The 27,513-nt window shown below is 39.2% G+C and overlaps 1 protein-coding gene and 1 long non-coding RNA gene across 2 annotated transcripts in view; one reads left to right on the forward strand and one right to left on the reverse strand.

Annotated features, from left to right (window-relative positions):
• SCN8A (sodium voltage-gated channel alpha subunit 8) overlaps positions 1 to 18,311 on the reverse strand; it is a 179,091-nt gene extending 160,780 nt beyond the window's left edge. Inside the window, exon 1 of the mRNA XM_059185302.1 lies at positions 18,198 to 18,311. The gene's annotated coding sequence lies outside the window, so the exon portion shown is untranslated. The remainder of the gene's footprint in view (positions 1 to 18,197) is intronic.
• Positions 18,312 to 18,692: 381 nt separating this feature from the next.
• Positions 18,693 to 26,280, forward strand: LOC131838751 (uncharacterized). The gene is made up of 3 exons (XR_009356690.1): positions 18,693 to 19,368; positions 23,964 to 24,073; positions 25,258 to 26,280. It is a non-coding gene; the product is annotated as an uncharacterized LOC131838751 (long non-coding RNA).
• Positions 26,281 to 27,513: the final 1,233 nt, after the last annotated feature.

Raw genomic sequence — 27,513 nt, forward strand, 5'->3', positions numbered from 1 at the left:
TAAGATGATAGAAGAGTCAGTGAACTTGAACATGGATCCAACAAAAATTATCCAAGCTAACTAGAGAAAAAAAGATTGCAAAAACATTAAGAGAACCTCAAGGACCCACCAGACAATACAAAAGGCCTAATACTTATATCATCAAAGCCCATAAGGAAAGGAGAAAGTATGGTGCAGGGAAAATATTTGAAGAAACAATAGCCACGAACTTCCCAAATTTGGTAAGACATAAACTTCTACATTCAAGAAACTCAGTGCATGGCAAATAGAACAAACTCAAAGAGATTCTTGCCCGATGAAAACTAAAACAAAGAAAAAGTCTTGAAAACTGTCAGAAAAATGATGCTTTATCTATAGGGGAAATAATAATGTGAGTGATTGGATGTTCCATGGAGGGATAGAAGGCAATGGAACAAGATTTTTATGTGTTGGGAAAAAACCAACAACTGTCAACCTAAAATTCTATATCCAGGGAAAATATCCTTCAAAAACGATGAGAAAATAAATTCTCAGATGAAGAATACGAAGAGACTTCATTATCAGCATACCTCCTCCCTCCGAAAAAAAATGCTAATGGAAATTTTTGGGGAAGGGAAATGAAACTAAAGGGGAACTTAGAATGAAAGGAAGAAGAGCAATAGAAATGGTAAATATCTGAGTAAGTATAAAAGCCATTTTCATTCCTCTTAGGTCTTCAAAATCTAAATGACGGTTGAAAGCAAAAATTGTAACAATGTCTGATGGTGTTTTCCATGAATGTAAATGTAATACATATGACAATTACAACATAAAAGCAAGAGGGTAAAGAGGTAAATCTAATGATGCTTAAGTTTCTACATTCCACTTGAAGTAGTACATACCAATTCTAAGAAGACTGAATACTTAAGTATGTATATGGTAATCCCCAGTCAAAACTAAAACAACTATACAGAGGCAGTAAAAACCTCAACAGATAAATTAAAACAGAATACTAAAAAATATTCAAATAACCCAAAAGAAGGAAAGGGAAACAAACACAAAACAGAATGAGCAAACAAAAGAAATAACAAAATAGTAGACTTGAATTCAAAATAATAATTATGTTAAATGTAAATGGTCTAAACACATCAATTAGAAAAAAGATTGTCATAATGGACTTCAATTTACACACACACACGCACTAATGTTGTTTAGTAGAAACCCATTAAACATGATATATGTAGGTTAAAAATAAAAGGATGATAATGCAATATGAATTGGATTATGGAACAGAAAAAGGATATTAGTAGAAAATCTGGTGAAATCCAAATAAAATTCTGTAGTTTGCTTAATAGAGTACTATCCTAATGTTAATTTCTTAGTTTTGGTAAATGTACTAAGGTGTTAATATTAGGGAAAGCTAGGTGAAAGGCATAAAGAAACTACTTTTGCAACTATTTTAATAATCTGAAATTATTTCAAAATTTAAAAAATGTTTAAGTAAAAGGGGGAAAATATATACATGAAAACATGAATCAAGAGGAAACTGGAGTGGCTGGTATTAATATCAGACAAAGTGGACTTCAAACCAAGGAAAAGGTGTGAAAGGTGTGAAAGGGCATTAAATAATGATAAAAGGGTCAGTTCACTGAAGGATATAACAATCCTAAATGTATATGCACTGAACAAGTAAAACTTGATGGAACTAAGGGAAAATATGGACAAATCTACAATTACAGTTGGAGATTTCAATCTTCCTTTCTCAGTAATCAACTGAACAACTAAATAAAAAATAATCAAGTGGTGCCTGGGTGGCTCAGTGGGTTAAGCCTCTGCCTTCGGCTCAGGTCATGATTCCAGGGTCCTGGGATCGAGTCCCACATCAGGCTCTCTGCTCAGCAGGGAGCCTGCTTCCCCTCTCTCTCTCTTCCTGCCTCTCTGCCTACTTGTGATCTCTGTCTGTCAAATAAATAAATAAAATATTTAAAAAAAAATCAAGGATAACAAAACATAAATTGTAGATCTTAAATAGACACAATTCCTATTAGTCAATTACAACTCAAAACAGCTGCAAAAACTAAAAGGCAGAATATAATGTTGCAATTAAATAATAATTAAATTACATTTTTAGAAAAAAAAAAGAGAGAAGGAAAAAAAAATCAAGAATAAATCAAAGAACAAATGAACAGCACCATCAACCATTTTGATATAATTGACATCTACCGAACATTCTATGTAACAACAGCAGAATATATATTCTTTTCAAGTGCACATGGAACACTCACCAAGACAGACCATGTCTTGGGTGATAAAACAAACCTTAACAAATATAAACGTATTTGAAATCATACAAAGTATGTTCTCTGACCATAATGGAATTAAACTAGAAATCAATAAAATAAAGACTCTAGAATATTTCACAACAACACACTTCCAAATAATTCGTTGGTCAAAAAGGAAGTCTAAAAGAAAATAAAAATTTGACATATCGGGCGCCTGGGTGGCTCAGTGGGTTAAGCCACTGCCTTTGGCTCGGGTCATGATCTCAGGGTCCTGGGATGGAGTCCCGCGTCGGGCTCTCTGCTCAGCAGGGAGCCTGCTTCCCTCTCTCTCTCTCTGCCTGCCTCTCTGCCTACTTGTGATCTCTCTCTGTCAAATAAATAAATAAAATCTTAAAAAAAAAATTTGACATACCAAAATTTGTAATATATAGTCACAGCAGCACTTAGAGGGGAATTTATAGTCTAAAAATTTATATTAGAAAAGAAGTTCTCAAAAAAAAAAGAAAAGAAGGTCTCAAACAGTCTATATTTCCACCTTAAAAAAAAAAAGCGAGAGAAAATTAACTCAAAGTACACAAAAGGAAGAAAATAAATATAAGAAAAACAATGTAAATAAAAAAAAATTTTAAAAAGACCCAGAAAAGCAATAGAGAAAAATCAACAAAATTAAAAGATGGTTTTTTGAAAAGATGGATAAAATTGATAAGCCTCTACCTAAACAAATCAAAAGGAAAAGAATGAATACACAAATTATCGATATCAGGAATGAAAGAAGGGCTATCACTATAAACCCCCACACATTAAAAGGATAATAATGAAACAGTATATACTATGTACATAAATTTCACAACTTAGATAAAATGAACCAATTCCTTGAAAGCCACAAAGTCCCAAAACTCACCCAAAAAGAACATACAACCTGAGCTGTCCTATATCTAATAAAGAAATCTAATTTGCAGTTAAAAACCTTCATACAAAGAAAACCCTAAGCACAAATGCCTTCACTGGAGAATTCTACCAAATACTTAAAGAGAAGGAATTCTATATATTCTATTCTAAAAAATATTAAAGGAAACACTTTCTAACTTATTTTATAAGACCAGCATTATCCTAATACCAAAACTAAAGAAAGACAGCATAAGAAAAACACAAAACTACAGGGGTGCCTTGGGTGGCTCAGTGGCTAAGCAGTGGACCCTTGGTTTTGGTTCAGGTTATGATCTCATGGGTCATAAAATCAAGCCCCATGTTGGGCTCCGTGCTCAGTGGGGAATCTGCTTGAAGATTCTCTCCATCTTCTCCTCCCCCTCTCTCTCAGTGCCCTCTCTCTCTCAGATAAATAAATCTTAAAACACACACACACAAGACTACAAACTGATAATATCCTCATGAACACGGACTTAAAATTCAACAAAGTAGCAAATCAAATCCAACAACATGGAAACATAACACATCACAACCAAGTGGTGTTTACCCTAAGAATGCAAGGCTAGTTCAATATTTGAAAATCAATCAGTGTTATTTATTCTATTAATAGATTAAGAAGAAAAAAAATCCTATGATCATATCAATTGATACAGAAAAAGCATTTGACAAAATTCAATATCCATTCCTGAAAAAACCCTCAGCAAACCAGGAAGAGAAGAGAACTTAGCCTTATAAAGAACACCTACAAAAACTAATAGCTACCATCATACTTAGTAGCGAAAGACTGAACGCTTTTTTCCTAAGAACAGGAAGAAATATCCACTCTCATTTAATATCCTACTAGAAGTCTGTAACGTCTATAATAATGGTAGAAGAGAGAAAGAAATAAAAAGCACATACATTAGAAAGAAGAAATAAAGATGTCATTGTTCACAGATGACATAATTGTCTATATGAAAAGTCCCCAAAATCTATAAAAACATTCCTAGAACTAAGACGTGAGTTTAACAAAATTATAGGATACAAATTCAAAATAAAAAATTCATCATATTTTTATATCCTAAGAATGAATTAGAAATTGAAATCCAAAATAAAAACATTTATAATAGCTAAAAAAAAAATAGGGAAAAAAATCTAACAAAACATATACAAACCTATACGCTAAAAACCATAAAATGTTGATGAAAGAAATAAAATATGACCTAAATAAATGAAGACATACATCACATTCATTGATTCAATACACCATGGAGTTAAGGTATCAACTCTCAAATTATCTACAGATTTAATGCAGTTCCAATCAAAATGCCAAGCAGGGGTTTTTGCAGATACATACAAGCTGATTCTGAAATTGATATGGAAAGACAAAAGGACTAGAATAGCCAAAACAATTTTGAAAAAAAGAAGAAGAAAGCTGAAAAGTTCACAATACACAATTTTCAATCTTGCTTTAAGCTACAGTAATCAAGACAGTGTGGTACTATGAAGGGACAGACACATGTATCAATGGAACAGAGCAGAATCTAGAAAAAGACCCATACAGATACAGCCAATTGAGTTTTGACAAGGGTACAAAACCAATTCAATGGAGAAAGGATCGCCTTTTCAATAGCAATGATGCTGGAACAACTGCACATCTAATCTGCAAAAAGTAAATAAATATGAATCTTGATCTAAACTTCAAACCTTATACAAAAATTAACTTACACGGATCATAGATCTAAATGTAAAATGTGAAGCTATAAAACTTTCAGAAGAAAACAAAGAACATCTTTGTGACCTTTGGCTCAACAAAGAATTCTATCTATGACATCAAAAACATGATCCATAAAAGAAACTGACAAATGAGATTTGAAAATTGTAGCTTTACAAAGGACAATATTAAAACAAGGAAAAGAGAAGTTACAAACTAGGAGAAGATATAACCAGGTAATTTATCTGATAAAAGACATATCTGCAATATGTGTACTTTGTGAAAACTCTCAAAACTCACAGTAAGAAAATAAATTTGGGTTCATGCAAAAACCTATACACAAATGTTTAGAGAAGAGTTATTCACAATTGCTTGAAATTGGACACATCTCAAATCAAATACCCTTCATCAAATGAGTGGATAAGCAAATTGTTACATAATCATACAGTAGAATACTACTTACAATAAAAAAAGAACAAATTTTGATAAATACAACATGAACATCATGCTAACTGGAAGAAGCCAGTCCCAAAAGGCTATAGACTCTAGCATGTTTCCATTTATATGATATTCTAAAACAGGCAAAACCCTAGGAATGGGGAACCAATCAGTGGTTGGCATGGATTATGCGTTAGGGAGAATATGACTACAAAGGGACAGTAGTGGGGAGCCTTTTAAGGTGATGCAACTGTTCTGTACGCTGATTGCAATGGTGGTTGTATGAATTTACACATGTGTGAAAACTTACAGAACTGTACACCAAAATTTTTTCAATGGTGCCGTTTGTAAATTTTAAAAGTAACAGTAAGAAAAGTAACCAAAGCTGTTAAAAATGTTAAAAGGAAAAAAATATATATTTGCCATACGTTGAGCTAGAACTTCAAAAGCTTTTCAAATATTCTATTGGACTTATTCTTGTGAAAGAAATAGGACCCTATTTGGTGATAGTACCCTAATAGGAATATGTTTCCCAATAGGAAAAAAGACCCTATTCATCCCAGGGGCACTATGAACTGGCCCAAAGCCACAACCAGATTGCAGGCGTTCTGATGCCTAAACTTTGTCCATAAAAACATCTGATACCTTCATGTCCAAAATGGAGACTAGTGTCCATACTTTGAACTCTATAGATCCACACTGGATTTTTATAATACCCTCAAATGTCAGCAGTTTTCACAAATAAGGGTTCTTCCTGGGTTCTATGAGTGATGAGGAAAAAAAACAAACAAACAAACTGGAAAAGTCTTGACAATTCAACATCTAAAACAAAAGCAGTACCTAAAAGGAGCTGATGGGTCTATAATCCCAGCTAGAAATTGACACCTCTTTCTGGGGATGATTTTTTTCTTGAGATTTTGCAACAAATTGTACTGAGTAATAAATGTATGGCTCTTAAAAAGCAAGCCAACAAGGGCACCTAGGTGGCTCAGTGGGTTAAGCCTCTGCCTTCAGCTCAGGTCATGATCCCAGGATCCTGGGATGGAGCCTTGCATCAGGCTCTCTGCTCAGGAGGGAGCCTGCTTCCTCCTCTCTCTGCCTGGCTCTCTGCCTACTTGTGATCTCTGTCTGTCAAATAAATAAATAAATAAATAAATAAATAAATAAATAAATCTTTAAAAAAAAAAAAAGCCAACAAATCTCTCTCTCTGAGCAGTCCCCTGAGCAAAGACAGGGCTGTAGAGCAGCGCCCAAGCAGGAACCTGAGTCACAGCCTCTGGTATGTCTGCTGCGCCTCAGCTCTGGGAAGCAGCACAGCAAGCCTGCTAAGGAGTGGGAGGTGAAAGTGGTGGCAACTCCCACGACGCACAAGGCATAAGAGAAGCCAGAAACTTACTAATGGTTGGGAAGGAGCATGTGGCAAGGAACGAGGCCTATCAGCCCCCAAGGGTCAGGCTGCATGCAATCGAATTAAAATTAAAGGTGGAAAATACTCAGATCTAATTAATAACATCTCTTCGATATCCAGTCATCACACAAAACACACTTACTTTCTTTGACCTATAAAACTTTTCAGCAGTTTCTAATGCCAGATCCCCAAATGATAGAAGTCTTACCCCTTCTGCACTTATGGCTGAAATTTTCTTATGAGTCAGAAAAAAAAAAAAAAAAAAGGCTTCTAAGATAGGTGAAGTACTCATATGGTTATTCTACCTTGTTTCCCCACTACACTTAATCACTCATTCTGTGTCCTTCTTTGGTCTTACACATCCTTCCCCCTCCTTTTCCAGAGATAAGGAAGAACTACTACAAATAGAAGGAAAGAGAAAAAAATCTCCATATCTACCAAAATATTACTTGCTCTAGAACATCTAGATTAATAAAACAGATTGCCAGTGGCTCCTGGGTGGCTCAGTCAGTTAGGCATCTGCCTTTGGCTCCGGTCATGATCCCAGGGTCCTGGGATAGAGTCCCATGTTGGATTCCCTGCTCAGCGGGGAGTCTGCCTCTCTATGTCTCACACTCTCTCTTTCTAATAAGCAAATAAAATACTTTAAAAAGTGAAACAGATTGCTGGCATTCAGTTAAGAGGTCTTTATAGACTTTCCTCATTCCAGACTACCCTAAGAATGCCTTCCCAGGGAGCTTTTGCTTAACTATTCTTAACCACAGTTACTTTGAGCATTCACACTAAAAAACAGGTACAAACTTATAATGTGATTGCACAGAGACTCTCCTAATGGGATTACCATAAGGATGCTTTGCATCCCTAAGTAGAGTGCTAAATTTACTAATATCTTTTACATGAACTCCGTCTGCTCTATTGGTTCCACACAAACCATGGGGACTTCTGCCAACTGTCTGAGTGCAAACTGTGGCAAATGTTAATGGAATTTGCAAGAACTCTGTAATTTTAGTGGTGAGAAAGAAAATATTAACAAATTAAATGAAAAATTTTATTGCATTAAATTAAATTGCTTTTTTCTTACATGTATTGTTAATTTGCTTGCGCATGCTCTGATGTTTCAATCACCCTTTTTATTTTCTTTTTCAAAGACCTTTACTGAATACAAAAGGCTAGAACAGAACCTGAGCAACCTGAGCATACTTTTTGCTCTAAATTACCACTGTATACTGAAGTTGCACATTAGGGTTCACTGACAACTGTCTGGTACCCCAGATATATCAAGGAAGTTGATACAAGTCAAGCCTGACATTTTGTATCCACAGCCCAAGATTCAATACCTGAAAGAAAAAGCAACAGCACTAGCTGATAGAGCCTCTTTCCCTCTGCTTTCAATTATTAGAATCCTCTCAGTTGTTACCTTTAATTAAGCCTGCAATTTCAATGGTTTTCATGAAGCACACAGAACATAACCAAATGATCAAAGAAAGCAAGCCACTGAATTTCAGTAAGGACAAAATAGTCATCTACCAGGTCTATGAAAAGGTGCATAATACTTGTTTCTTTATATATGAAACTAAAGGTTAGTTGAGAATATCAAGGAAAATGACCACATGTTAAGTGTCTACAAATGGACAGAATTTAACACTCCAAAATAAGAAACAAAAGGACAGAGATCGACAAAGTTTAAATAATCTTTATCAGTGAGCAAGCACAGAGAATAAAGAAGTGGGAACACTTAGGTTTCTCTTAAAGAAAACTTCAGAAGCTCAAGGGGCGGGGGGATAACTCTGTGCAAAGAAAGGATTAAAAATTAGAAATAGAGGTGCTGGGTTGGCTCAGTTAGAAGAGCACCTGACTCTTGATCTCGGGATCATGAATTTGAGCCCCACATTGGATGCAGAGATTACAAAAAAAAAATTTTTTTTAATTAAAAGGTAGCTTGTTGGGGCGCCTGGGTGGCTCAGTGGGTTAGGCCGCTGCCTTCGGCTCAGGTCATGATCTCAGGGTCCTGGGATCGAGCCCCGCATCAGGCTCTCTGCTCAGCGGGGAGCCTGCTTCCTCCTCTCTCTCTGCCTGCCTCTCTGCCTGCTTGTGATCTCTCTGTCAAATAAATAAATAAAATATTTTAAAAAAAAAAGATAGCTTGTTAATAACCAAGTTGGTCTGGACTAGACTGCCAACATATATTACAGCCTATACCCCCACCCATATGTTCTAAATAGAAGATTATATCTCTGAATTTTAAAATGGCAAAATAATCTTGAACGACTCCTCCTCCCTTTTCCCATGTAGTCTTTCATCAAGTCCTACTGAGTCGTCCTATAAACTACTTCTTACATTAGGGAAATATTACTTAAATACATGGGACACACATATTCAAAATTCTCTCTCTTTTCCCTCCTTTCCATCTTCATCACTACAATCCTGGTCCAAGCCCTTGTCACCACCCATCTAAGGCCAAACCAAACAGTCAATTAGCTGCACATTCATTATATGTTCTATTCTGTCCTATTACACATTGCTACCCAATCCTCCTGACACATTTTAGCACAGCTTTGATGATGTGTCATTCTGTGCTACCTCAAAAGTCCTCTATGTTCTCCATGGTCTCTAAGGATAAACACAGCTTTGAAAAATCGTTAATGTTGGGCTACCTCTACCCTATCTTTCGCAGGCCTACCCACTGGGGAAGGGGAGGTGGCATTCAACCACAGCCCAACTGATTCGCTCACTGCACTCCCAAAATACTTCATGCATTCTCACCTTCTTACTTTGACTCACACTGTCTTACCCAACCATTCTGTAAAGCTCAGTTCAAGTCATACTTCTTTCATCACCCTCTCATCATATCAGCTTAAAACTCTCTTTTCTAAATAAATAAATAATAAAAATTCTATACCATTTATATGAACTTAAACCCCTTACAGTTGTTGCCATGAGCCATTATGAACACCTCTTATTTAACATGTTGTGTTTATAATTATTTCACCCAATAAAAACATTCCTGCAACATAAGGTCTATCTCTACAGTATCTTTCAACACCTGTCACAATGCCTCATCCTTAGTTGTTACTCATGAAAATTCTGTCGATTGGTATGGTCAGGATAGGTGATCTACAGTTCCCCACAGAAATCAAAGTGTCAATAGTTCTTGAGGCCATGTCTTTCTCTATACTTGTTCATATGTAATTCTCATATGGAAACCCTAAAAAACAACTTAGTTGGTAGGAAATGGGTGCTTTGGCCCAAATTAACTTTTTACCTTAAATAGGCCAAGAAATTTCACTAAGAAATATAAAACATAAGGGATTATCTGTATCATAAGGGGAAAATTAATCTAAGGTGATTTAAAAGGAGAGTTCAAATCCCAAAACTATTTTAATAGTTTTCTCTAAAAGACACTAGAAATAACTAGGTATGTGCCAGGGGAGAGAATGTGCACAGGTGCATATGTACACAAAAAAGAATACAAGAGAAGCTGGTAATGATAGTTGCCTTTATGGAGTGCATACTGACTAAGTGGGAGACAGTTATAAGAAGACTTAACCTTGAACCTTCTGATTTTTGAACAGCCTCTGTTAGCTACTCAATTGTAAAGTAAATATTTTACAACATAGAATGAAAGAGATAACTTCAACAGTGCCTTCTGAGTAAAATTTTTTATATTAAATGACTTAGAATCTTTTTTTAAAAAGAGGAAACAAAATAATATTTAAGAATGTTACTAAATTTTTTAGTATAAAGCAAGAAAACACTCCCTAACTTTTCCAATGTAAGAATGGGATAAAGAAAGCAATTGTAGCACAGTTCTAGCAGGCTAAAGATAAAATAACATTAAAAAAAAAAAAAAAGACACCTTTCCAAGATTCCAAACCCCATCCAGAATATCAGGTCACAGAGAGGTTCCCAAAAGATCTGCAGAGGAGAGATAACTCCTTCTCTTTAAAAAATGAGCAATTCCCCAAGTTCACGTCCAAACTCCCTTGCCCATTCAGAGCAGTCATTCCCACACTTTTCTCAAAGTCTGCTCCAATGATTCCTCACACTCCCAATACTTTCTTCATCAAAGCACAAATCTTTAAAAAAAAATGCCTATTTTCTCTAATGTCTCTTTCCTAGAAGCAAGGCATTTCACCTCTTCAGTCTTCGCCAAAATCTTAGGAAATCCAATTGAGAATTCTGAAGCAAGTGAGATTTCTGGGTATTCTGACTTCTGAGAAAGCTCTACCAGTCTCATTTGCAAACTGCTCATTTTTTCTCCACAATTTAATAATAATAAACAATTTTTTTTCATTTAAAAGTGTTTTATTCAGCTTCTTGTTAAGACAAAAAAGACAGTAGTGAATATAAAGCAAAAGCCTAATGCATTATCCTTACTTGAAGAAGGGTTCCTCCTAAAACAAGAAACTAATCATGTCATATATGAAACTCTATTTATTTACAGGACAGTTGCTCAGTCAAATGAAGGAAAAATGCTATTTCACACTTGCTACCAGTGAATATTAAGCTTTTGGAAGTTTAGCCTTCAATTGTGAACTGCTGAAATAACAAGAGAATAAGAACAGCTGAAAAATGAATTGCCTTTTCATTGATAAAGTAGTAGTGATCTCTTCCTTTATCAGCCACTAACTAAAAACTTAAAGTAACATTTTAATTTGGATTTTTTTCCTTCCTAAGTTCATTCTGGTAGATATGCTAATCATCAGTTAAGTACCCAAAATGTAGGAAAAGGGAGGGAAATAAATGACGTATAATTCACAGCCTAGAGAATCCATTCCCTGGGTAAATACACATTCACTTAGATTTCTCTAACATCCGTACTCTCCAGGAACCCAAAGATTTTACAGCATAAAAACAGCACTAATCAACTGAACATGAAAAGAGCCTGTTAATATGTCTTCTGGGGGATTTCAGTGCTTTCCACTTCCAGGTCCCAGAACAAGCCCACTGAACATGGGAGGCCTCTCTGTACCACCAACAGTGACTATGAAAGTGCTTCAGACCCTCCCCCCCACTAACATTTCAGTCACTCTAACCCAATCAACACTTCCCAGGATCAAGAGAACTTGAGTCCCAAACCTAGAGTACCTCTTCGACTCTCAGCCCCCAGCTTTTATTTTGTTCCCCTTTCCTCAATAGGGCACATCTCCAAATACCTAAGGGAAATCTTTATTATCCACTTCCACCTTTGCTGCTGTAGCCCAAGAGCCTCCCAGAACCTTTCTCTGCTGCACCCTGAATACCCCTCCCAGCACCAACCCCCAGTATACAGCCCTACACCAATTTCAGCCTTGCATAAGCAAAGAAGTCAGGTGGTAGAGGCCATAATTCCTCTACAGTCCTGGTTATAACTTTCATTGGCAATATGGGAGTATTTATGAGTAACTATATGTATGTATTTATGTGCAAGAGAAATAAAGAAAGGTAAGCAGTGCAAGAGAAATAAAGAAAGGTAAGCAGACGCGATGACCTTTAAAAAAGTACTCAGGAGAGCTGCGGAAACAAAACAGGTGTGTTACTTCAATAAGTACATCTTCAGTTCATTTTCCCTGCTTTCAGAATGCTATCCCTCAAAGGTACTTCTGCCCTCCCTCCGCCTATCCCAGAATCTTTAATTATGCCCACTCACTAAAACACATTTAGCTACCTAGGATAATGATAATTTCTTAAAACAAAGCCAAAATTGTTCACGTTACTTAGTTATATGAACATCATGGGGAAAAAGTCTTTAATCATGGGTCAGCCAACCAACCTGGGTACCCATCTCCACTCTATGACTTAATGGTCCTGTAGACCTAGACAATGTGGTTAAGTTCTGGGACACTCAATTTTCTCAGCTGTAAAATAGGTAGAATAATATTTGCCTTACCTAATTCGAACAATCAATTGATAGAAAGATTTTAAAAGTTCTTTTTAAAAAAAATTTTTTTAGGGGCGCCAGGGTGGCCCCGTGGGTTAAAGCCTCTGCCTTCAGCTCAGGTCATGGATCAAGCCCCACATCAGACTCTCTGCTCAGCGGGGAGCCTGCTTCCCCCCCCCCCCTGCCTGCCTCTCTGCCTACTTGTGATCTCTGTCAAATAAACAAATAAAATCTTTTAAAAAAATGTTTTTAAATTTTTTATTTATTTATTTATTTGTCAGAGAGAGAGATTGAGCAAGCACACACGTGGAATGGGGGGAGGACACAGACAGAGGGAGAAGCAGGTTCCCTGCTGAGCAAAGAGTCCAATGCAGGGCTGGATCCCAGGACCCTGGGACCATGACCTGAGCCAAAGGCAGATGCTTAACTAACTAAGCCACTCAGGCGTCCCAGGTTTTTAAAAGTTCTGATAAACAGACAAACATAGAATAATAATTACCAAAAGTAGATGGTCAGCTGTGAGATCTTACTATATGAGACCCATTCAAATAAATCAGTGCAAATATAATGGAAAAACCTAGAATGGTACTGAAGACAAAAGCAACTCCAAACTTGATAATCACTCATCATAATTAAGATATCCAGCTCAAGGAAGAATAAAGGGGAGCCTCAGTCTTTGGGTCCATTCCGCCTTCAGATCCCAGGCTATAGCTAAAAACAGTTCATGGCCTGCCAGCTAGCTGTCAGTGCGAGAACATTTCTCTTGGGTAACATCCTACTACTCTAGGATAGTTTGGGAATGACTGAGGAATTACTTTGGTAACAATATTTGCCGTGGTGGAGATCAGCACTGCAATTGTATAATAAAACTTTTCTCCTGGGGCGCCTGGGTGGCTCAGTGGGTTAAAGCCTCTGCCTTCAGCTCAGGTCATAATCCCAGGGTCCTGGGATGGAGCCCCACATCGGACTCTCCGCTCAGCAGGGAGCCTGCTTCTCCCTCTCTCTCTGCTTCTCTGCCTGCTTGTGATCTCCGTCTGTCAAATAAATAAATAAAATCTTAAAAAATAATAATAAAATAAAGCTTTTCTCCTCTTAGACCAGCAACGCCCATCCAAATCAGGGTATCTGCAGATCCTATCCTCTATGCCAGACTGAAGATAAAGCAACTATCTGTCTCTCAGACTACCAAAATTTAATACAGCATGTCTATACTATAACAAATACGTATATAAACACACACTAAGCTGCTAAATCCTTAGAGGGAAAAGAGCAAATATACATTGAGCTCTATGTGTCAGAAACCACAAGGTAACATCGATTTCTTTTAATCCCCACAAACACCCAAACATAGGAATTATTATTCTTATTTTTATAGATGAGAACACTGTAGCTCAAATACATTAATTTGCCCAAAGTCACAAACCTAATAAGTAGCAGAGTCAAGACATGAACTTAAAGCCCATACTGCTGCTGCTGCTTCTCAATGGTGTTAACTATGGCAACCTGCTAGTGTCTTCATTTCACCTTAATTCCAGACATGGTACTTACCTGTGTGTCCTGGCTGTGTTTCCACACAAAGAGACAGAGAAAATTTTCCCAGAAGACTTCCTGTTTGTCTCTCCTTTTCCTGCATTTACTTCCTATTCCTAAAAATTATTGTTTTAGGTTGAATTACCAGGTTAGACCTAAAAGCCTGTCATATCACATTTCAGCAATTAATATACACCTACAGTGTGACAGTTCTGTTTCCTTCCTTGTACACTTTAATAGCCATAGTTTCATTTAGGGACGTAAACACTAAATGGTTATGTTTAATTTATCTTTTTTCAGAACCATTTTTAAATTTTCAAAAAAATTACCTTTAATGTGAAAGAATTCATTCTTAGAATTGGCCCGTAAAGTCTCTTGATTTAAATATAGCAAGATAACCAGGGGAATAAAGAAATCTTTCCTTAATCATCAAGTCAACAAATATTCTCCCTCTGTACCTACTGTGTGTGAGGCATTGTTCTACACACTAACATATTTTAAGTGGCAAGAACCAGCTTAGAAAATGATACCATGCTCAGAAACTCAGAATAATAGTATTTTTAAACCAAGGCTTTTAGACTCTTAAGTTCATAGTCTAAATACTATTATTCTGAATAACATTTGCAAGTGCTTCTTGCCCTCCTATAGGAAAAAAAAAAAAAGACTGAAAATATACAATAAAACAACTATTTTGCTTAGGATAGTTAAAACTAAGGATGACTTTTTCCTGTTTTTTTTTTACATATATTAAAATTTTTCTGTAATAAGAATGTGTTATTTTCATAATTACAGGAACTAATCGCACTCTGGATAAACTTTGCATCTTTAACACTTTCTATATAATGTGGGGTTATTTTTTTTTGTCAGATATAATTGATGGGAATTATTTATTCATTAATTCATGCCTGTGCCTCTAGAACTTATTACATAACATCAGCACATTAAAGATAATTATTTTTCTCTCCATTCATGGAATGTTTTTCTTGCTTTAGGTGGATATGTCTTTATCTCTGAGTTCTTTTCAAGCAGATGGGGATTTCTTGTATAATTGCTACAGAATATCAATAGTCAATCTTTTCTTGGTAATTAGCACAAGACCATAGGTCTTTTAACATTATGTGTGTTATCTTTTCAATGACATTAAAGTCCTTTAATCACAGTGAACCCAAATGGAATGAGCTAACTTTATGTAGAAGGAAGTTCCCTACCAACGGAAGTACTCAAAGCAAAGATCTCCCATAATGGAACTTCTGTGCTAGGAGGTTGTAGAGCTGAATTTTATGGCCACCTTCCCTTTCTAGAATTTTAAAATAAATTTTTTGACAAGTCTACTCTAGTGATATAAAGGACTGCATACTGGTCTCTGTGTATCAAGCCCTTTTCTCAGCTCACTGTTCAAATCAACTCAGAGAAGATTTCCTTCTGAGCCAGCTTGACTTAGCAAGTTATCTGATTAATTCTTGTGGAGACCAAATTCCCATAATTATTAACTGAGCCTTGCTACTTGAAATTGCCAAAATGTGCTAAAACAATGTAGTCAGCAAAATGTCACTGTATGTCTTATATATGGATCTGTTGCAGCCTGTAAAACACTGTCTCCATGAGGGACAGCCAAAATGAAGTTACGTGGGAGTAATAAAATATGATAACTAGGCCTGCAATCTCAAGAATAAACCCAGCTGCGCATGCACATACACATCTACAAGAAAGCCTGCTGATAATAAAAGCAAAGAAAAACCCAAATCGCGTCCAGCATGTGCATACTTCATGGCAGGGCTGGACCGGGAACTGTCCTTTAAGCACCACAGCAAGAAACCAGGGAACTGTCCTTTAAGCACCACAGCAAGAAACCAGGGAACTGTCCTTTAAGCACCACAGCAAGAAACCCTGGTGCAAGCCCCAACACGGGCACCCAAAGCTGGACCACGAGAAAAATTTGTTAAAGCTCCTACAAAAAAAGCAACAAGCACTGTACGGGGTTTGTTTTTAAGTATGCTATATTCTACTTCATAGTCCTTTATTAATTTAAAATAAAATCCTTTAAGTACTTTGATGAAAGTTGACAAAACCCCAAATGAAAACCAAAGGTATATTAAGTCTGCCTCTCAAACTGAATTCAAGAAACCAATAATTGGCCTGCACTATCAAGAACTGCTTTGCAATCTCCACCACCAGCCCTACCAAGAAACACAGCACATTTACACATACCCTAAATCAGATGTTGAAAACATAGAACATGCTCAGAGCCCTCTCCATGGAGAGACTCGATTTCTAGGACAGATGATGCCTGCCGAATACCAAACCATCACTACCACCCCCCTCTCAAGCAATCAAATCCTCTTTCAGGGAGAACTGAAGGCCTTATGGGTCATGAGTTCCAAAGAAAAAATGCTGCAGTATTTCAAGAACCGGGTTACAGGCAACCTGCTACAAAGCTTTCAGCAATTTAAGTCTGATTCCCCCCGAGATTCCTACCAGAATGGCACCGGATTCTAATGTTCTCCAGCCATTTGCATTACACATCAAAAAAAAAAAATTTTTTTTTCTTTGAGGGAAAAAAAAAGTCCCCCCACCTCCATTATCTTCTAATAATGCACGTGGAGGAAAGCAAAGTACAGAGAGACGGTGAAACAGTCTACCACACCCGAAATCTCCTATGGAAAGCTAAAACATCCCCCAGCCCTAACACACGGAGACGTCTCTGAAGGCTCTCCAGGTTTAAACTTGAGAAAATAGTTATAAAAAGCACTATTGCCCTTTGCTCCCAAAGCCCTCACCCACATTTCCTGCTTCCATTCTTGTTTCTCTGGTACCCACTAAATTTTCCTGGTGTGGTAGAGTTTGCTTCATATTAATTATTTCTCCCTCTCCCTGGATTAGCCAGATGCAACGCCAAGTTTCTCCCCCCTCCCCCAAACAGACGACATTCTTTTATTATGAATACCGATGCCGAGAATCTTGGAATCTCCCTATATAAAATGCATTCCCCCGTGTTTCAAAAACTGCAGTGTAAATGAGGAAGAGGGCACAGGGTGGAGTAGTTGGAAGGAACGCATGGTTTGAAGAATCGTATTTATCAAACTGAAAAATGATTCCCACCCCACCCGACCTCTAAGCCGGGGCCTCTGAATGGGTCCGAAAGCCCCAGCTAACCCCCGGAAAGTTAACTGCCAAGTCTCCACCGGTGGTTGCCGCAGGCAGAGGGAATGGAGCTGAGCTCTGAGGAAAAATGCCGAGGCTTTGCGGTCCCCCAAGTACCAAGAGAACTAGAGAGGAGGGGTCTGTGGAGCTGGGCAGTCCAGTAAGCCAAACGCTAAGAAGCCCGGGGTGCTGCTGATCCTGGTAAGGTGGGGGAGGGAAGGGAGAAAGGAGGAGAGGAACAGGCTCTGCATCGGGTGGCGTAGGGATGGGGGTGGGGGAAGGGGGATATTCTGAAAGTGATGTACTCCCTAAGGCAGGAATTCTAGCCTGCCGAGGAAGGTCCCGAGGGCCCCCAACACAGCCCCAGAGCACCCTGTCAGGAGGGGGACGGACATCCGAGTAAAGGACGGGGGGAGTCCTGGCTGCCCTAAGAACCCAGGAGCTCCTGGCTTCTGCAGTTGGTAACGATCTGGAGCCGGATGGGGGAGAAGAATGCAGTAAGACATGGGGGAAGGGGTAGAGCTGAGGGGCTGCTGTAGGACGATCCCATACAGCACTGCCCTTCCCAGTGCAACCCCGAGAGGGGCCCCGACTCTGTCCCGGCCCTTGGAGGTGGGGGGAGGGAGGCTGCACCACCGAAGGGGCGCCGAGGGCAGGCCACTGTCCCCCAATGCAGCCAAGAGACAAGAAGAGCGAGGGTGTATCGGGGTGGTGGCCGGTGGTCCTCAGCTCTCCTCAGGGACCCCTGGTAAACACGGTAGAAGGAAGCAAGACTTCCAAACACCTGTCCAAAACCGGGAGGACAGAAACCCAGCTCCGCGGCCCCTCGAGCCCCGCCGCGCACTCTGCGGCAAAGCCCCCGACCGGAGATGGGCGAGCCCCGCTCCGGGGTCCCGAGGCGAAAAGGGGAAGCCGGCGGGCGAGGAGCGGCGCCGGGGCGGGGGCTCCGGGGCGACTTACGGCAGCGGCGGCGAGGGAGGCAACGACGGCCCTAGCGCGGGGCCCGGGAGGCGCGGCCGGACTGCAGAGGCGCCGAGGCTGCGGCGGGCGGGACTGCGGTGGGCGCCATCTTGGAGCGCTCCCCGCGCCCGCCCCCCGCACCGCCCGAGTCCTTGCATAATTGATGACTCGAGCGGGCCGCGCGCCGCCGCGCGCGCCCCCGCCGCCGGGTCCCCCGCCCGCTCCGCCCCCGCGCCGACCCCCGCCGCGCGCCCCCCGCCCGCCCCGGGCCCGCCCGCGCGCGCCGCCCGCGCCCTCCTGCCCGCCGGTGCTCGGCGGCCCACCTACCCCTGCAGGACGCGCCCGCTCGCCCGCAGCGCGCCGCGCCGCCCGCCCGCGCGCTCGCTGGCTCTCAGGCCGGAGTCCCCGCGCCGCCTGGACCGGATCCGGGGCGAGGGAGCAGGGCGCCGGCAGGGGGCGCCGCGCCGGAGCGCCTCGCGAGCGTCCCCGGGCCCGCCTCCCCGACGCCCCCGCGGAGCCGCGCGGGAGGGGCACCCGGCTGAGCGCCGGGACGCGGCCGCTGGACGGCAGCGGGCCGCCTGCCAGCTCCTGGAAGCCGAAGCCCGAAGGTGCTATGTGGGCCCGAACGCCCCGCGACCCTGGTGAATGCCAAGTCTCACCTGTCTCCCGAACGCCAGTTGCAGAGGAAATGCCCAGCAATAGGGCAAGGCTCCGTTGTTGGGGTTCTGGCACCTACAAGCTCAGAGAACTCAATCTACATGATCTTTGGCCGACTGAAAAACACAAAACGCCGAAGTCTATCCACGGCAGCTGGAGCCCTGTGAGTCAGTGGACAGGGCCCTGGAAAGAGAAGGGACACATCGCTTCCCTGACAGCCTCCGGTGCGAAGCTGGGCAAAGGCCACCTTAACCTGGCTGAAGCTCAGCGAGCCTGTATGCAAAGCAGGCGCGAACATTTGAACTGCTGACTCCACACTCTGTGAGGAGGAGGCAGGTAATGGATGTGAGAACTCCGCACTTCCTTGTGCTCCTGCAGCTCGGGTGTTCAGAGTTAAGAGCGAAACAGGAGGGTCAGGTGGCCACTTACCAACTGGGCAGCCTTGGAACCTGAACAACTCTCCAGACCTCAGTAAAAGACTTCCAGAGTCCCGGTAAAAAGGGAGCAACCATAGGTAGATATCACAATGATCTATCTATGTGATCACATAGATCACAAAACCTGATCGCTTTGTGGTGAGGGCTGAAGAGAAGGCATTTCACACATTTACAACGCAACCTGGCGCACAGTATGCCTATCACTTAGTGTGCCCACTGCATGCATTTTTAAATAGCTTCATGGAGGCGTATTTGACATGCGATAAGCTATGCGTGTTTAGGGTGCACAATTTTGACGTCTGTGTACACGCGAGAAATTATCACCATCATCCACATAACCATCACCTCCAAAAGGTTCTCTCTGCCTCTTTGTAATCTTTCCATGTATCACTCTCCCACATTCCCTCTCCAGGCAACCACTAACCTTCTTTCTATTACTGTACATTAGTTTGCATTTTTCAGAATTTTAAATACATGGCATCATACAGTATGTCCTTTTTTTTTTTTTTTTTTTTTTTTGGTATGGCTACTTCCGCTCACATAACTCTGTTGCGATTATCCTGTTGTTGATGATTCAGTTGCCTGTGATGGTTTGACTTTTTATTGCCGAGTAGTGTTCCTTATAGGAATATACCATTATAAGAATGTAAATATACTGTTTATCCAGTCACTTGTTGATAACATTTAGGTTATTTCCAGATTTGCCTATTAAAAATAAAGCTGATAGGAGTGTTTGTATGCAAGTTTTTGTATGAATATGCTTTGTATGCATATGCTTTTATTTCTCTTGGGCGTAAGTATCTAGGAATAAGAATGACTAAGTCTAATTGTAGGTGTGCATATTTAAGGTATTAAGAAAGGGCCAACCTGCTTTCTGAAGTGAATGTGCCATTTTATAGTCCTCCCAGCAACATAATAGACTTTCAGTTACTCCACATCTTTGGCAACACTACCTATGATTTGTCTTTTTTCTTTGAGCCATTTTAACAGGTGAGTAGTTGTATCTTACTGTGGTTTTGGCTGGCATTTTCCCTGTAACTAAGATATTGAGCATCTTTTCGTGGGCTTATCTGTTATCAGTAAATTGTCTTGGGTGAAATGTGTGTTCAAGTCCTTTGCCTATATTTAAAGTTGAGTTGTTAGTTTTGAACGGTGCTTATATATTCTAAAATACAAGTCTTTCAACAGATATGTGATTTGTAAATATTGTCTCCCAGTCTGTGGATATGTTATTATTCTTTTAACAGTGTCTTTCAAAGAGCAGAAATTCTTAATTTTTATGAAGTCTGATTCATTATTTTCTCTTCTTCTGTGAATCATGTTTTTGTACTCATACCTAAATGGTTGTTTTTTTTTTTTCACATGGTTATCTAGTTGTTCCTGCACTATCTGGTTTCCCTTGCACCCTTGTTGAAAATCAATTATTCAGATATGTCAATGGTCTATTTCTGGCTTCTGTATTCTGTTTCATTGATCTATCTGTCTATTTGGACACTAATACCATACCGTCTTGATTATTTTAGCTTTATAATAAATCTTGAAGTCAGATAACCTAAACCCCCAGATTTTGCTCTTCTTTTTTTTTTTTAATATTGATTTTGTTATTTCAAATCCTTTGCATTGCCATATGAATTTTAGAATTAGCTTATCAAATTCTGCAAAACAGCCCCCTGGGATTTTGATCAAAACTGCATTGAATCTATGGATCAATTTGGGGAGAACTGGCATCATAACAACAACATATAGTATATCACTCCATTTATTTCAGTTCTCTTTAATTTCTCCCAATAATGTTTTGTAATTTTCAGAACACAGGTCTTGCTCATCCTTCTGATATTTACTGCTAAATATTTCACATTTTTAGTGCTACTGAACAGTATTTTTATATTTTAATAACAAATATTTTATATTTCAATATCTGATTGTTCCATAAGATTTTCTACACAGACAATCATGTCATCTGCAAATAAACATGGTTTTATTTCTTCCCTTCCAATCTGAATCTCTTTTGATCCTTTTTCTTGCCTTGTTGCACTGGCTAGGACTTCTAGTACAATGCTGAAGAGAGGTAGAAAGAGGAAATGTCTTTGCTTTGTTCCTTATTTTAGGGGGAAGACATTCAACTTGAAGATATGATGTTAGCTGTAGATTTTTCCTAGATGTCCTTTATCATGTTGAGGAAGGTCTACCTATTCTCACTCTCCTGAGAGTTTTTATCAGGAATGGATATTGGACCTTGCAACCCTTTTCCTGCATATGGCTTTTCTCTTTAGTCTGTTAATATGGTAAATTACATCCACTAATTTTCATATGTTAAACCAACCTAGAATAATGTATTGATCATGGAGTATTGTCTTTTTAATATATTGTTAGATTTGACTTACTAACACTTTGTTAAGAATTATTACATCTATGTTCATGAGGTGTATTGGTTAGTAGTTTTCTTGTAATGCCTTTTCTGGTTCTGTTATCAGGTCTGTAATGCTGACCTCATAGAAGGGTTAGGACGTATTCTCTCTTCCTTAATTTTCTAGAAGAGTTTGTGTAAAACTCCCATTATTTCTTCCTTAAATATTTGGTAGAATGTCTCAGTGAAATCATCTGGGCCTGGAGTTTTCTTTGAGGGAAAGTTTTTATTTTTTCATTTCTTAAATTTGTATTTATTTTTTTTAAGTAAGCTCCACACCCAGTGCGGGGCTTGAACTCATGACCCCAAGATCAAGAGTCACATACTTGGGGCGCCTGGGTGGCTCAGTGGTTTGGGCTGCTGCATTCGGCTCGGGTCGTGATCTCAGGGTCCTGGGATCAAGCCCCGCATCGGGCTCTCTGCTCTGCAGGAAGCCTGCTTCCCTCTTTCTCTCTCTCTCTCTCTGCCTGCCTCTCTGCCTACTTGTGATCTCTGTCTGTCAAATAAATAAATAAAATCTTTAAAAAAAAAAAAAAAGAGTCACATACTCTACTGAGTAAGCCAGCCAGCCACCCTAAAGGAAAGGTAAAGTATAAATTTAATTTAATTTCTTTAATAGCTGTAGGGATATTCTGATTTTTAATTTTTTTTTTCAATGAACTTAGGTAGTTGTATCTTTCAAGGAATTTCTATTTCATCTAAGTTGTTGAATTGATAGGCATACTATTGTTCATAATATTTGCATATTATTCTTTTACTACAGAATCTGTAATGACGCGAACTCTCTCATTCCTGAGATTGGTAATTTGTGTCTTCTCCTTCTCTCTCTTTTTCCTGATAAGCCCTGCTGTGAGTTTATCAGTTTAATTGGCCTTCTCAAAGAAGGATTTCTTGGGTTCATTGGTTTTTCTCTACTGATTTTTGATGTTCTGTTTCACTGATTTCTGACCTTTATTATTTCCTTTATTCTGCTTACTTTGTTTCATTTGCTCTTTTTCCCCTAGTTTCTCAATTGGAAGCTGAGGTCATTGATTTGAGACCTTCTTCTTTTCTAAAATTAGCATTTACTGCTATAAATTTCTCTGTAAGCACTGCCTTAGCTACATCCCATAAATTCTGATATGTTGGATTTTCATTATTATTCAGTTAAAGAAATTTTCTAATTTCCTCTTTGATTTTTTCTTTGCCTCAAGGATTGTTAAGTGTATTATTTAGTTTTCAAATATTTATGAATTTCTCAGATAACTTTCTGCTGTCAATTTCTAATTTTCTGCATTCTGGCCAGAGAACATGATTTGTATGACTTAAGTCTTTTTAAATTTTTTGAGACTTGTTTTATGGCCCCAAAATACGATTTATCTTGGTAAATTTTCCATGTGCACTTGAGAAGAGTGTGTTCTTGCTGTTGGATGGAGCGCTCTGGAAATGTCAATTAGGTCAAGTTGATTGATAGTGATGTTTAAGTATTCTAAATCTTTACTGATTTTTTTTTTCTGTTCTATTCTTTTTAAAAGAGGTATGTTGAAATATTTGAATATAATTGCAGGTTAGTCTGTTTCTTCTTGCCATCCTATCAGTGTTTACTTCATATTTTGAAGTTCTGTTATTAGGTACATCAGTGTTTGGGATTGTTATGTCTTCCTGATGAATTGACTCCTTTATCATTATGGAATGAACTTCTTTTTTCCCTGGTTATATTTTTGTCCTGAAATTTACTTTGTAAATTTTTGCTTTGTCTTTTTGTCTTTGTAGCATAGACTAGCATGGCATTTCTTTTTACAGTCTTTTAAGTTAGCCTATTTATTATATATCTTTATATTTAAAGTGGGTTTCTTTTAGGCAACATATAGTTGAGTGTTGGTCTTCCCACCTTCCTGCCCACCCCATCTAAATCTCTGTTTTTTAGTTGAGGTGGTTAGACTACTTATAGTTCATGTGGGCATTAATATGGTTGAGGTTAAATCTAACAATGTACTATTTCCTATTTGTTCCTTCTTCATTTTTTTTCTATTTTCTGCTTTATTTTGACTAACTAGAATATATTTTATCATTCCATTTTTATCTATATTGCTGGTTTATTAGCTATAACTCTTTGTTGTGTTATTTTACCACTATATAAATTTAAGTATTTACCTTAACTTGGGTACTAAATTGAACTGTAAGTTCTCTGACTACCTGAACTTTGGGTGCTTTGTACACAGTAGGTTTTCAACACATACTCACTTAAAGAATGAGCATTTGTTTCTTCTTGTGTTTTATCAACAGACATTTATGATTGCCTCCTGAGGGGTCTCCAGAAAACTGATCTAGAAGTTGATTTTAATTGGAACAGGCCCTGTACTACATAAAGAGATGGAGCACTGATTTCCAATATGGTAACTAAACCAAAGTGATTATAAAGAGAAGGAAAGAAAGAAAAATTCACCCCCTCAAAAAATGGTTAAAGCTAGAATTATTAAAGCTTTATGGAGCATATCGTATAAGAAAGCCAATGTGTAAATACATTAAAAAAAGAAGTTTGAGGTCTCAGATTTTTAAAAAATCTAATCCCATAACATAAAGAAATCCTTTTCTTATGAAAGATGTCTTGGTAAATAGTTTTTATCTTGCATTTTCCAAATCTCTAGTTGTTACAAGCAGGGTGCTTGTCTTCCTTATTGAAGATGCTTTGCCTGGAAATCAGACCCTTTGGGGCTATAATCAGACATTATTTACCAACAGTGAGAGAGGACAGAGTTCTATATCCTTTCTCCAATATTTTAACAAATGTGGAAAATAAGCCTCTGGGATCAAGTAATAGAATCTGTTACTTTTTAACTCCAGTTTGTAGCTAAACTTACAAACTTTTCAAAATATGAGAGTATTTGCTGACTCCATGAGAATCTTTGAAGTCATCAAAAATGTCAAGGATTTCCTTTAACAACTAAGCTCATATCAGGAAAAAGCTCAATACATTGAGAAATGAGTTTCCATTTAGAAAGATGAAAGAGGGATTAGACTTGCCCAGTGTTGCTGCAGAGGGCAAAACCAAGACCAAGGTGGGAATTTCTAGGAGACAGATGCCAGGTCACAATGAGGAAAGATGTTCTTACAGAGCTGAGCAGCAACAAAACAGACCACCCCTGAGGAAAGGAGCTAAGGTGTTTTAAAGGAGATGCTGTAAGATCAGTTGTTCTGGACATTTTTAGGATCAGGGACTCCTTTGCAAATCTGAAGAGAACTATGTATCATTCTTCTTCCCAGATAAATTTACAGACCCATCCACACAAGTGCACATATGCTAAGGCACAGTTCAGCTGTGAATCTCATCCTTGAATCCCAGCGTAAGAATGTCCAATGTACAGATGTTAAAATATGAAGTGGGACCATGCCCCTTCCCCTCTGAGAGCCTGTCATCCTCTGGTTCTATCCCCATCCTCACCACTACCTTTAGAGGTCATCTAGGGTTTCCTGATGGAAATCTAGCAGAAGTACTTTCCTTTGGAATGTTCTGCCCCACTTCTCCTTTTTACCTTTTGACCCAATAATAATTTACTTAATCTTCTATCTCTCGTTCCAGACATTACTGCTTCCTCTAAATTTACTGCTCCCTTCAATGGAAACAGGATTTAATTCCTTAGCTTGCTGTGATGCCAGCAGACTCCAGTCTGAAGATTTTATCTCTGAGATTACTCCTAATCTCCTCGCACAGTAGCAAGCCTTGTAGAAATATTGACGATGTGGAAGATATCACTCATTCTTCCTTTTCACTACAGCCCAAGTGTTCATTAAGAGATGAATGGATAAAGAAGATGTGGTGTATGTATGTATATGTAGGTATGTGTGTACGTATGTATGTATGTTCATATATATACAATGGAATATTATTCAGCCATGAAAATAATGACCTCTTGCCATTTGCAACAACAGGATGGAGCTAGAGAGTATAATGCTAAGTAAAATAAGTCAATCAGAGAAAGACAAATAGCATATGATGTCACACAGGTGCAATTTAAGAAAGAAAATAAATGAGCAAAGGAAAAAAGAGATAGAGAAAAACAAACCAAGAAATAGATTTTTTTTTAATTTTTTATTTTTTTATAAACATATATTTTTATCCCCAGGGGTACAGGTCTGTGAATCACCAGGTTTACACACTTCACAGCGCTCACCAAAGCACATACCCTCCCCAATGTCCATAATCCCACCCCCTTCTCCCAAACCCCCTCCCCCCGGCAACCCTCAGTTTGTTTTGTGAGATTAAGAGTCACTTATGGTTTGTCTCCCTCCCAATCCCATAGAGAACAAACTGATGGTTACTAGAGGGGAGGCAGGTGGAGGGATGAATGAAATAGGTGTAGGGGATTAAGAGTACGTTCATGGTGATGAGCACTGAGTGATATGTGGAGTTGTTGAATCACTATATTGTACACCTGAAACTAAGAGAACACCATATGTTAAAATGAACTAGAATTAAAATAAAAAGCTTAATTTAAAAAAATTGGTTTTGCTTCCCTCTCCCAACCATGGGACCCTGCCATGTTCTAGAGTAAATAGAGCTTATTTCCCTGCCTCAGTAACTCTGGATGGGTCTGTGTGAGTTGCTTAGTTCAATAGAAAGTTAGCAGACACAATCCAGACAGAGGCTTTATGTGTGCCTGGGCACCATTTGGTTTGGTCTCTTACACTGAGATCTACCATGAGAAGAGCATGTCCGCAAGCAGTCTCCAGTCTAGGGGTAATGTAGAATCACATGGGACAGAACTGGACCCCTGCTGCCTGGACCCTGGAATCCATCCCACCCCTGCTGAGATGCAGCCAACCTAGAGACCCTTGAGTCTTACTTTTGGAGTGGTTTGTTACACAACATTCATGCAACAGTAGCTGACTACTACAACAACCATATCTGTTCTATGCTTTATGACACTTTCTCTAACTTCCTCCCAAGTAAAAATCAATCATTTAGTATTATTTTTGTTAGAGGAGTAATCACAGTATATTACAGATAGACTTTATATAAGCAGTCCATCCTCCCAGCTATGATGGGCATTTCCAAAGACCAAGATGCTGCATTCCTGGCACTCCACTGGGCCTGGGTAAAGCTGAATGTGATGGACAAGACACCCTTTTGAAGTTCCTCTTCTCTGTTTCTAAGCATTTTATGGATAGTAATGCTTAGCAGATAATAAAAACTTCGTTCCTTTGTGGAAAATGTCCCCAAAAAGAAACTCCAGAGTCACCCTTGACTGCTGTCTTTCTTTCTTTTTTTTTTTAATATTTTATTTATTTATTTGACAGAGAGAGATCACAATTAGGCAGAGAGGCAGTCAGAGAGAGGAGGAAGCAGACTCCCTGCTAACCAGAGAGCCCGATGTGGGGCTCGATCCCAGCACCCTAGGATCATGACCTGAGCCGAAGGCAGAGGCTTTAACCCACTGAGCCACCCAGGCACCCCTGACTGCTGTCTTTTTATCAACACTCACATATGACCCATCAGCAAATCCAGAGTCTGCCCTCTCTCACCACAGCTACCTTGGGTCCCGGCCACCACTCTGTCTTTCCTGACTTGTTTCAACAGACCCTTAGCTGACCTCCCTGCTTCTACCCTGGCCCCCCTCAGTCTTTCCTCAACCCAGCATTCAGAAGGATTGTTTTATTGTTTTGTTTTGTTTTGCTTTGTTTTGTTTTGTTTTATTTTATGTTTGAAAGAGAGAGAGCACACTTGGAGGTGGGGATGGACAGAGCTGGGAGGGAGAGACAGAATCTTAAGCAAACTCCACACCCAGCATGGAGGTACACACAGGGCTCCATCACACCACCCTGAGATCATGACCTG

The sequence above is a fragment of the Mustela lutreola genome, chromosome 8 (assembly GCF_030435805.1).
Source record: "Mustela lutreola isolate mMusLut2 chromosome 8, mMusLut2.pri, whole genome shotgun sequence".
NCBI classification, from domain to species: Eukaryota; Metazoa; Chordata; class Mammalia; order Carnivora; family Mustelidae; genus Mustela; species Mustela lutreola.